Source organism: Temnothorax nylanderi, unplaced genomic scaffold (assembly GCF_030848795.1).
Source record: "Temnothorax nylanderi isolate EJ_2023f unplaced genomic scaffold, tnyl_v1.0 TNYL_tig0880_pilon, whole genome shotgun sequence".
NCBI classification, from domain to species: Eukaryota; Metazoa; Arthropoda; class Insecta; order Hymenoptera; family Formicidae; genus Temnothorax; species Temnothorax nylanderi.
Window position 1 is genome coordinate 21,157 of NW_027249942.1, and position 13,749 is coordinate 34,905.

Here is a 13,749-nt window from a genome sequence, read left to right on the forward strand (position 1 = left end):
GTTATAGTTTGCACTTGAAAAGGGCCCAAACCAAGGGCCGAAACGTCGTGATTTTGTTTTAATTTGTGGCCAGTTAAGTCGATGCAATTGAAATATATTTGTTAATCATCACTGGCAAGGTACAAAATTGTTTGTGTTTATATTTCTGAAATCTTAATGCAATATCTTAAGAATGTTGCAATAGGGTTACTTGTGTATATGTTTTATTATTAACCCTTCGCTTGTAACGTCTTTTTCGGCACCTGTAACTGGTAACGTCGGGTCACTCGTGTCCGACGCCTAAAAAATACTTTAGTGTTCTAAAAAAATCTGAAAAAATTCATGTTACCTTATTAACTATCCTACTTTAAGGATCAATCGCTATATTGCCGATTTTTTCATTTGTTTAAACAATATATTTATATAAACAAATAAAAACGTGAAGAATGGACCATTTTTGTCAAAAAATCGTAACTTTGGCAAAAATTAATATATTTTAAAAATTCGAACGGGAAATTAAAGTTTAAGAATAGTACTTTAAAGAAAAAAATATTAGAAGTATGTATAAATTAATGGGATGCTTAAGTTTTGAGCATCAAAATCACGTTTTTTGAAAGTACGTAAATAGGTACAAATTACAGTAAAATACACATTTTATTCATTTTTAAATGAATAAAAATATCACAATGACATAAACTTTGAGTTTACTTTCAATTTACAATAATAAAAACACATCGAAATTTGAAAAAAAAAACGTGTTTACTTTAAAAGTTAGGTTAGGAAACTCTAAGATAGATTAATAGATTGATATTTATAGATAACTAAGATTAATCTATCAATTCCCAATGAAAGAACATGAATTTTTAGTTAAAAAAAACATCCAAATTAAAATAAACATTTTACTCACCTGCTATTTTTAATCAACGTAACTGGTAACGTCGGGTCACTCGTGCACTTTCAAAATTTCGTCTGGCTCTCACAACGGCTGTTTACGCACTAGACCGTCGGCGCTTGGCGAGCTAGTAGCTTAGTAGTATACAATTTTTTTCAGTATAGTTTGGTCCCGCCCCCCTCCCTTCGAGCTACAGGGGACAGTCACTTTCGCCAGGGCACGAGTGACCCGACGTTACCAGTTAAGGGTTAAAAATATCACCACACAACTTAAACTCTACTATACTCTCCTTCCGTATACGACAACCGCTCGAAAAATCCACTTTCAATCGGTCACCCATCCATCTAGTAACCGCGCTCACGTTTACTTTACTTCGTTCGAACTGTGCTTTTATTGTAATTAGATTTTCTGCGCGAAGCGTAGATGTAGATTGATGAGCTGTGTACATATTTCATTCGAACATTATAAACTGCGCACAGCGCAGAATGCATTTTCACAGTACTCACTGCGTTTAGCACAGAATTAATGCATTTTCACAGTAATCACTGCACACAGCGCAGAATGCATTTTCACAGTAAAACTCATAAACTATCTTTATTGCTTATCCCCGCAGGGTTTGCAAGTCGTTTTTATAAGGAACATTACCCAAACCTTTACACCACTACCCTTTCTCCTCTCATTTTAACCCTTTTGGACCAACGGCTTAACGTCTCTTTCCGAAAGACGGAGCCCAGTTTGCTCCGCACAAGAGCCTATTTTGCACGGAGGGGCGCAGCTTCGGAAAAACATTCCATGTTTACATGGCTCTAGTGGACTCGAACCTGGTTCCTCAGATTACGAGTCTGGCGCTCTACCACTAGACCATACTGCCGCCTTGCATTTTCACAGTACTCACTGCGTTTAGCGCAGAATGCATTATGACATTACTCAGTGTGCTGAGTGTAAAATTAGTTTCATTTTCTAATTTTCCAAATTGTCCAATATTTCAATGCTTGTCTTTCAATATTTCTTTTTATACTTATAATTTACGCAATGTTTTTATAATTTATGCAATGTTTAGTATATATGCTCACTTACAAAGGAGGCCCTTCGGGTCACCGATTTTGCTGAATTTTTACAGGAATGTAGTATTCGTATAGAAGTAACAAATGCTATATGGAAACGATGCTACTCTCAAGCGTTTAGCTTTTAGCACGCTCCTTTTAATACTATTGCAGTGAAGCATCTTCAAGGCTCAAGCGTGGTGTAGCGGACTAGGCGTCGAACTACTTCGCTAGCAGTGGCTCCAAATTCCCCAGCGGAATCAGTCTGGCCAATGCGTCGAACTACAAATGCGAAGGTCGCGCCCCATCGTTTTTCTTGTTTTTTTTTTTAGTATTTTCTATATTATTATACATTATATCTATACTATTATTATAAAGAGACAGAGTTTGCAGCCTTTTTTGTTCGCTATGATCTCGGAAATTATTTGACCGAATTTTTACCAAAAGTATATGAAATAGGGGTAAAATTTTCCGGGGAATGTTATAGAGTGTATATTTTTGCGTTACCGATTTTTTTGGAAAACGGTATCCGAAATTTTTCGAATTTTTCGGGAAATAATTGATCGAATCTTAAAGAATTGTATATAAAACAGGGATAGAATTTCTCGGGGAGTGTTACAAACTGTATAGTTTTTTGTTACCGATCTTTTTGGGAACCGGTATTCAAAATTTTTTCAATTTTTCGGGAAATAGTTGACCGAATTTTAAAGAATTGTATATAAAATAGGGGTAGAATTTCCCGGGGACTTTCAATATTAATCAATATTGAAAGTCGTTAAATTCACATATTAAACGTCAATAACGAAAACTAACAGTACAGATATTGAGTAAAGATTAAAATAATAAAGAAAACACAAAGGTGGTAACTTAAGGAGCGAACCTGTGATGTTATTTTTTGACCCGGTATTTATTCTTTTTAAGTAAAGACTCTATCGAAAAAGTCGCTAAATTCACATATTAAATATTAATCAATTAATCAATATTGAAAGTCGCTAAATTCACATATTAAACGTCAATAACGAAAACTAACAGTACAGATATTGAGTAAAGATTAAAATAGTAAAGAAAATAAATAGAAGATGGACAAAGAATTTCAGCAAGAAAATGAAGAATTTAAAGAAAGTAAGTTTAAAAAAGATGTAAATTTAAATATAAATTAAATATTATATTTACATTGATTTAAATGTAAATTTAACTATTATATTAATTTGTAAATAATTTGTAAATTATGTAAATTTAAATATTATAGTTTTAAATGACGGGATGGACGAAATATTAATTATGGCAGCTGAAGAATATGAAAAGGAGATGAGAAATGAAGAAGAGAAGAGGGAGAAAGATGATGAAAAGGAAATGGCAAGTAATGAAGAGAAAAAAGAGGAAGATGAAAAAGAAGAGAGAAGGAAGAAAGGTGATAGTTTAAGCAAGCGTAAAAGCAAGCAACACTATGAAAAGGAGATGGGAAATGAAGAAGAGAAAAAGTAGAAAGATGATGAAAAGGAAATGGCAAGTAATGAAGAGAAAAAGGAGGAAGATAAAAAAGAAGAGAGAAGGGAGAAAGATGATAGCTTAAGCAAGCGTAAAAGCAAGCGTAAGCGAAGAGATTGTTTGGGAGAAGATGAAAATTCAAATGATATATTTAATTTGAAAAAAAATTAAAAGAAATTAATGTTAAATGTATATGATTTTGTTTAATTAAAAAAAAGAATTGTTATTAAATGTTTTGTATATCTTACTCAAGAAAATTAAAAGAAATTAATTTTAAATTTAGTAAATTTATTTTAGAAATAAAATGTGTTCTCCTTGAAATTCTTTCAAGAAAATAAAAAAAAATTTACGTAATGTTAAAATAAAAAAAATCGATGTGTATTCGAGAAAATGATTTGTCTTTTGTCTGGACGATTATCGATCTTTGAAATTCATTACAAATGCAAAAAAGCGAAAGAAGTCAAGCAGATTTGAATGTAAATTGTATAAGGAAATAATATTTGAGAAAAGGAGAGTTATTTGAGAGAAATTGAGAATTAATAATAGGTGTGAACTGAGCGGTTGCGAGGGAAAGAAATTGAGAGTTAACAACGGATGTGAATACAATGGATGTGAATCGATACGGTTGTGACAGGGAGATAAAACGTGCAGAGGAAGGGGAAGATAAAGTAAGTTAAAGCTAAAATAAAAATGGAAATGTACTATGGTTAATAATTAAAGTTACAATAAATATTTATTTTTTAATTTAAAAAACAGAAAAATAGTGAGGAAGGTTTTGAGATACAACAGAGGTAAATAAAGAAAGAGAGGTTTTGGAAAACTAAGGATTTGGAACGAAGGATGGAGTAGGAGAGTATGAGAGTAAGATATATATAGAAGTAGATAAAGAAAGAAAGAGGTTCTGGACAGGATTTTGAACGAGGGATTGAGTAAGGTACAGTGAAACCAAAAAAGGTAAGTTTAAAGAATAGTAAATAAAAAATAAATTAAAAGAAAAAAGATAAAATTAATGTGTTAAAAAAATAAAAAAGAGAAAATTAATAATATTTAGATGAAATAAGTTTTAGTAACTTTTGGTAAAAATTCGGTCAAATAATTTCCGAGATCATAGCGAACAAAAAAGGCTGCAAACTCTGTCTCTTTATAATAATATAGTATAATAGTATATATAGTATATATATAGTATAGATAAGAGTGTTTTAAGATTTAGAAATTAATAGAAATTATAAAAAAATAAAAAAAAAGACATTTATTGATTATTGTGATTTAAAAAAGGAAATAACGTATTTAGAAAGAAGATATTAAAAGAAAAAAAATAAAATTAATTTGTAAAAGAAAAGAAAAAAGAAAAAATTAATAACATTTAGATAAAATAAGTTTTAGTGAAAAAAAATAAATTAATAAAAATTACAAAAAATAAAAAAAAAAGATATTTATTGATTTATTTTTACGATTTAAAAAAGAAAATAACGTATTTAGAAAGACGATATTAAAAGAAAAAAGATAAAATTAATATGTTTAAAAAAAGAAAAAAGAGAAAATTAATAACATTTTGAGGCATTTATATCAAATAAGTTTTAGTGAAAATAAGAGTGTTCTACATTAATGGAAAAATATTGTAGAATCAATAAAATAATTTTGTTGATTTTTCAATTTATTGATCCAAATATTTATTTTATTGAATTAAGTACACGTCTATTATTTGAACGAAATGAAATAATTGAATTCTGAAAATGGTATCATACACTGAGGGAAAAATATTGTAGAATCAACAAAACAATTTTGTTAATTTTTCAATTTATTGATCCAATTATTTATTTTATTGAATTAAGTACACGTCTATTATTTGAACGAAATGAAATAATTGAATTCTGAAAATGCTATCATACAAAATCATTTTTTTTAAGTTAATGATCAATTTTGTTCTTAAATTTCTTCAATTTAAGGAAGTGTAATTAAATGTATAACAGAAAAAATGCCAAAAAGAAAGACTACATTGTCTAGAAATACTCCTGATGCAAAGAGAATGCAAGTTAACAGGCAAAAAAAGAAACGGAATGAAAATGAAACTTGCCTAAATCAAGACAACGAATTGGAACAAAAAAGATTAAAATGTTTAGCTGCACGACATTTAAATGTTGCAGAATGCAGAGTGCGAGAAATAAGCACGCAACAAATGAGGCGACTCGAGAAACAACGACAACGCACAGCTCGCAATAGGGAGCAATCTAGAAATGCATGTGGTATAAGGGCAGCATTAGCATATCAACCTGAAACAGATTATGAGAATATGAAAGAAATTTCAATTGGAAAAATGGAAAAAATCTGTGGACATTGCAATGCAAGGAAATGGCCTGAGAAATCGTCAGGCCTTTGTTGTTTTGGAGGTAAAGTGGTTTTACCAGAATTCGAGGAACCGCCAGAAGTAATTAAAAGCCTAATTTTGGGGACACATTTATTTTCAAAAAATTTTTTAGAGAATGTAAGAAAATATAATACTTTATTCTAAATGACATTATTTGGTGCAAAAGAAGTGAGAGAAGGCAATTTTATGCTCACATTTAAAATTCAAGGACAAATATACCATTACATTGGCAGTTTACTTCCAATACCAGGAAAAAAACCAGAATTTTTACAGATTTATTTTATTTCAGACGTAGATCAAATTTCAAGACGATTAGATATAATTCCAAATCTAAAGAAAGAGTTGATTGAATTATTGCAAAAAAATTTGAAAGAACATAATAGTTATATTAAAAGTTTTAAATACAATCTTGAAAGAAATTTAGAAGGTGCAACGGAAGAATTAAAGATAATTATTCATGCTGATCGGGCACCTGTAAATGAACATAGGGGACGATATAATGTTCCTACAATGAACGAGGTGGCAGTCTTGATGATAGATGAGGAAAAGGGATCAAGAGATATCGTGCTGCACTGTCGAGATGGACGGTTGCAACGTGTTAATGAACTTCATCGGGCCTATGATCCATTACAATATCTCCTTATGTTTATAAGAGGAGAGGACGGTTATAATTTATCAATAGCACAAAAAAGTAATACAAATTGTGTAAACATGAAAACAGTATCTTGCATGCAGTTTTATGCATATAGACTAATGGTTAGAGAAAATAGAATAAATCATATACATTATTTTAAAAATTTATTCAACCAGTATTGTGTGGATATGATGGCGAAAATGATCGCAGAAAGATTAGATTTTATACGACGTAATCAGAAAAAATTGCGAGTAGATGAATATATACATCTGCGAGATGCACTTAATCAGGATGCTAAATGCTAACGTGAATGCTGCGAACATAGGTCAGCATATTATTCTTCCGTCGTCATTCACTGGATCACCGTGATACATGCAGGAGAAAACGCAAGACACGATGACGTATGTGCGTAACTATGGACGGCCTGATTTATTTATAACATTTACATGTAATCCGGAGTGGCCAGAAATAAAGAATGAACTGTTTCAGGGACAAAAATCATATGATAGACACGATATAATTACAAGAGTTTTTCATTTAAAAATGAAAAAGCTAATGAAACTATGCACAAAAAATGGAATATTTGGGATGGTGAAATGTTACATGTTTAGTGTGGAGTGGCAAAAACGAGGTTTACCACACTGCCATATACTTTTATGGTTGTATACAAAAATTCAGCCAGACGAAATAGACAAATTCATTTGTGCAGAACTGCCAGATAAGGAACGTGATCCATTGTTATATGCAATAGTGTGCAAAAATATGATACACGGACCATGTGGAGAGCACAACACAGCCTCATCATGCATGAAGAATAATAGATGTTTGAAGAGATATCCACGAAATTTCATTATAGAAACACAAACAGGGCACGATGGCTATCCAATTTACAGACGAAGGAGTCTAAAGGATGGAGGATATATTGCAAATCTTAATATACGTGGGAAAATGATGAGAATAGATAATAGATGGATTGTTCCATATTGTCCTATGCTGACAAGATGTTTACAGGCTCATATAAATGTTGAATATTGCCATTCGGTACAGGCCATTAAGTATATATGTAAATATATTAATAAAGGTTCGGATCAAGCCACGTTTACTGTTCAAAATGAAATGGATGAAGTGAAGAAGTATGTAAATGGTCGACATACTTCTTCGTTACATAAGTACCTCAGAGGCTTGCTGGAGGTTTTTCGATTTTTCAATTCATGAACGATATCCGACTGTAATGCATTTGGCAGTACATTTAGAAAATGGACAACGTGTATTTTACAGAAAACAATATTCAAGAAGTTATTGAAAATCCACGAAAAACAACATTAATTGCGTTTTTCGAACTATGCAAAACGGATGAATTTGCAAAAACGTTATTATATCATGAAGTTCCAGGGTACTATACTTGGAACAATAATACATTTATGAGAAGAAAAAGAGGGCAAGATGTCGAAGGACATCCTGGTATAAAAAAGGATTCGGCTCTTGGAAGAATTTATACAATTCATCCAAATCAAACCGAGTGTTTTTATTTGCGAATGTTATTGCACCATGTTCGAGGCCCAACTTCTTTTGAGGTGTTAAGAACGGTAAATGGTGTGGTTAATCCTACATTTAAAGCGGCTTGCCAAGAACGTGGACTTTTGGAAAATGATGACCAATGGAAAAACACACTCGCTGATGCCGTTGAATTGCAGTCGCCGAGAGGATTAAGAGAATTATTTGCAATTATTTTAGTATTTTGTCAGCCGTCACAACCAGTCATATTGTGGGAAACATTTAAATTAAATTTATGTTAGGATATTTTACACAAAGAGCGTTGTAGATATAATGAATGACACAACTTTAACATTATCAGATGATATCAGTAATAAAGGTTTAATTAAAATAGAGGATGAGGTTGTTAGACTAAGTGAGAAATATTTGGTGGATTACGGTTTAATGTCACCAATACGTAACCAAGAAAATGCCATAAACTCATTCGACGTGATTTTAGGATGTTTATATGATACAAATGAATTAGAAGAATATGTACGTAACAATCTTCAAAAATTAGTAATTGATCAAAAAATGGCATTTGACAAAATGATGGATAGTGTGAACAATAATTTAGGAAAAGTATTATTTCTGGATGCTCCTGGAGGAACTGGTAAAACATTTTTATTAAATTTAATAATGGCTAATGTGAGATCAAAAGGGGAAAGGGTTTTGGCTGTAGCATCGTCAGGTATTGCAGCAACTCTGCTTACAAGGGGAGGACCAGGTAGTGCCCTCACCGATTTAAATAAATTTTTAATATGTTGTAGGGTTAACCCCCCACTAATTAATGGTAAAGTGGCACGATGCAATACTCGAGCATTCGCAAGATATTTGCATCGAAATTTACTTATTTAGTCCATTCGCCAGGTCGATTGAGCATTTTTATCGTGGTTGATGGCTTAAGTTAATGTTTTTTTTTATGTTTTTTGGGTCATAGAACAAGAATCTGTAAATAGTTTTTTCGTAAGTCGATGCAAAGTTATTAACAATTTATTTGTTTAAATTGCCCTAGCGATCAAACTATACATCCTATAAAAAAATGAACTAGAGAAAATTTGTTCCTCTTTTCACGATGAACAAAATGGCGTTTAAATTTTTCCAAAATCTTCATTATTGACGGAAATATGTCAATTTTTAGGTAATTACTGCCTACGCGTCGCGGAGTACCCTAGGAGCAAAAAAGGATAAAAAAGGAGCAAAAAAATAAATTAAATTAAAATTAAAGGAGTAAAACTCGTGTGGTACAATTGAGCGCGAGCGCGCACGCCTAGGGTACTCCGCGACGCGTAGGCAGTAATTACCTAAAAATTGACATATTTCCGTCAATAATGAAGATTTTGGAAAAATTTTAACGCCATTTTGTTCATCGTGAAAAGAGGAACAAATTTTCTCTAGTTCATTTTTTTATAGGATGTATAGTTTGATCGCTGGGGCAATTTAAACAAATAAATTGTTAATAACTTTTTATTGCATCGACTTACGAAAAAACTATTTACAGATTCTTGTTCTACGACCCAAAAAACATAAAAAAACATTAACTTAAGCCATCAACCTCGATAAAAATGCTCAATCGACCTGGCGAATGGACTAAATAAGTAAATTTCGATGCAAATATCTTGCGAATGCTCGAGTATTGCATCGTGCCACTTTACCATTAATTAGTGGGGGGTTAACCCTACAACATATTAAAAATTTATTTAAATCGGTGAGGGCACTACCTGGTTCTCCCCTTGTTAGTGGCAAAAGAACGGCACATTCAACTTTTAAATTACCAATAAATGTATTTCAGGAAAAAGAAACAGTATGCTCAATACGTAAAAATGGAACACTTGGGAAAATAATACAGGAAACAGTATTAATAGTGTGGGATGAGTGTACGATGAGTCACAGAGCCCACATCGAAGCAATCGATCGAACCCTAAGAGATTTAAAATCATGTAACAAAGCAATGGGTGGAGTGACATTTGTTTTTGCAGGGGACTTTCGGCAGACATTACCAGTTATTCAAAGAGGAACAAGAGCAGATATTATAAAGGCATGTTTAAAATCATCTTACATGTGGAATTTTATAGAAAAATTGAATTTGAGAACCAATATGAGAGCACATCTTGGGGGAGGGGATTTCGAATTTTCAAATCAATTAATAAATATAGGAGAGGGAAAAATAATCAATGAAAATTGTTACATAAATATTGACGAGAAAATAGGAAAGGTTGTAAATACTATAATCGAATTAATTGATGAAGTTTACCCTGATATTGAAAATTTAGTAGAGAAATCTTATAATTGGCTATGTGAAAGAGCAATTGTATCGCCAAGAAATACATCAGTAGAGGAGATAAACAACATAATTTTGGAGAAGATAAATTGTGAAAGCAGAGAATACAGATCAATTGATACCGTCTTAATCATCATTAATAATGATGATGTAGTACACTATCCCCAAGAATTTTTAAACGCACTTAATCCGTCAGGTTTTCCAATGCATTATTTGAAACTGAAAGTCGGAATATCAGTAATGTTGTTGCGAAATTTGAATCCACCGAAATTATGTAATGGCACTAGATTACAGATCAAAAATATGTGCAACAACATAATCGAAGCTATCATCCTTACTGGTCCAGCAGCAGGTGAACTTGCTTATATACCTCGAATCCCCATGATTCCAACGGATTTGCCATTTCAATTTAAACGACAACAGTTTCCAATTAAAGTGTCCTTCGCAATTACAATTAATAAATCACAAGGACAGACGTTTAAATATGTTGGAATTGATTTGCGTGAGGAATGTTTTTCACATGGACAATTATATGTTGGATTATCTAGGACTGGAAATGCAGAAAATCAATACGTTTTACTACCAGCAAACAGGAAAACGAAAAATATTATTTATTCAGAAGTTTTGTAAGCTTAAAATGGAACAACCGAAAATAAAAAAAAATTTGTATGAAGGATGAGTGTGAGTTAAAGTGTTGCAAACATATTTTTGGGAAATAAGGCAATTTAATTAAAAGAAAAAAGTTTCGTACAAAAGTTTAATATCAAAGTAAAAAAGAATGTGTATCCGTGCAAAATGGAAAAACGGAAGAACGCATGCGCGCGCGCATAAACAGATACATATACACAAACCAAACAAAAGCGCGCGCGCATGCGTACACACATACATACAGTACCCTCCATAAGTTTGGAAACACTCTATAACAGATGCCGTACGTGCGACTATTTACAGGTAGATAATCACACGGCAGCGATCTGTGCAGATTTTTGGTATGAATATATCGTAAGACGTTCAAATGATGATATATATTTCCACCTGGGACACTTGCAACACTTGTACATGCCGAAAATATGTCAGATGATCATTTTGCGACACCAAAGTGCTCGGAGTTGAATTTGTTGAACAGCGAATCACAAGTCACAGGTGCACCTTTGGGAAGTTCTCCAGCAAGAATGGAAACGTATCTCGACTGAACTCCGAAAGTTGATCCACCGTATGCCGAGAATATGCAAGGCAGTCATTAAGGCAAAAGGTGTGGTTACTTTGAGGAATGTAAAATTTAATGGAAATTCTTTATTTTAAAAGCCTGTCGGATAACGTATGTATGTATGTATACCTTCATTTTAGTTTTCTTTAGTTAAATAAACACTTACAAAGCAAAATATATTGATTTTATTATGTACTATTTCCTGTATATTGCATTTTATAGAGTGTTTCCAAACTTATGGAGGGTACTGTACACGCATGCATGCGCACACGAACACGTAAACGCATATGTGCAAACAAACGTACATGTATACGTACCAACACATACATACGTACAGACACGCATATACACACACACACACACACACACACACACACACACACACACACACACACACACACACACACACACGCACACGCACACGCACACGCGAACGCACACGCACACACACACACACACACACACACAAGAGGTGTAAATCCGATCAGGCAACCTCCACGTGGTACATCTTGGGTAATGCTAATGCCGACGGTATTGACACAAAATTGAGGTACGGCATATTATATGCAAAAATGCTTTATTTTCGAAATATAAGTTTCTAATATTGAAAATTAAAAAATAGCAAAAACTACACGTATGAGAGCCATGCATATGAGTATGAGGTCGCGAGCGAAGCCGCGGGGCATGCTAGTACAACATATTTTTAAAATTGCTAAAATTCACACGATTTCTCGTAAATGCTTGAGAGTCATCGCATCGTCTCCGTATAGCATCTGTTACTTCTATACGAATACTACATTCCTATAAAAATTCGGCATAATCGGTGACCCGAAGGGTGACTCTCTGAAGTAACTCTTCCGTTAGTTGAACGCGATCCTTCGGTGAAGTGTTCATGGAGATAATTTGCAAGTATATGTATGTAACAATAAGTACTTGAATTGTATATATTAACAAATTTATTAGATGTACTCGCACATACTAATATAAATGCAGATATATAAACAACTAAACACAATGCAGAAGTTAGAGCAACCACGGACATTTCTCAAAAAATTCAAAATTTTATAAAGAACCCCTTTACCGATCATCACTAACCTTCCTTTAATGATACTCTATCGATTAAAAAAAAATTCAACCCAATATCTCAAAATTTGCGGAAGTTACAGCAACTACGGACATCACCCTTAGGAAAATTTACTTAAAGTTCTTTAAAGTTACTTAAAGTATTTTAAAGTATTATAAAGTATACTAGCCGTAATAATAGTATACTAATAGTATACTGACAGCCGAACGTAAAGTTTTCTTTAAGTTATTAACCTCAATAAAAACTTTATAAGCAAGTCGCAAATATACTTTAAATTTACTTTTAACAAACGTAATACTTATAAATATACTTTAACTTTACTTTTTATAAAGGTAATACTTAAAGCTGATTTTAACTTATGCGTGTTGTTTCAACAGTATACTTAAAAAGACAAGTTCCCTTTTTCACCACACTTGCACCACACGAGACATTAAGAAATATTATACCATATATATCCAATTCAAAATTTTATTACTCTTTTTAAACTGAATTTGTTTCTTAAGATGATTTTTGAAAAATTATATATTTGCTGGTTATGACATATGTAGACTATATATAACACTTACATCAAATTAAGAAGTAGTCTATCACGTAAGGCAGTTGGCTCACGATCCAGAGGTCCCGAGTTCGAATCCCACCAAGGTAAGTGTTTTTCAAATACGAGAAAATATTTATAATTATAGACTGCATCTTAAGAAACAAATTTAGTTATAAAATAGTAATAAAATTTCGAAATAAATAATTTTTTTTTATTCCGGGTGAATATCGGAAATCAGTGTCCTCTAGTATTAAGAGGACTGCAATCTTAAGTCTAGTGTCTCATGGTTAGAGGATATTCCTCTAGATTTTAAAATATCTTCTTGAGACCGTATTTCAGAGGAAAATCCTCTAAAATCAAGCGGAAGCCACTAAATGACAGAATATTTTTTTGGGGTGATTAATAGTAATTGCATGAGTTAACTTAAAGTAACCTTTAAAGTATATTATAGAAATACTTAAAGTTTGGTTCGAAATCACTTCTAGTTTATCAATAGTTTATCAATAGTAATTTCTTTGGTAAACTTTCTAGTTTATTTTAAGTTTTTTTAAGTAAATTTTCCTAAGGGCAAATCCGTACACACACACGCACGCACGCACACACGCGCGGACATTTTGTAAAAATGTGATTTTTCGACGTTTTAGAACATTCTGAACACATTGGCATAGAAAATTGAAAAAAATTTCACGAAAACAAAGTTTCCTC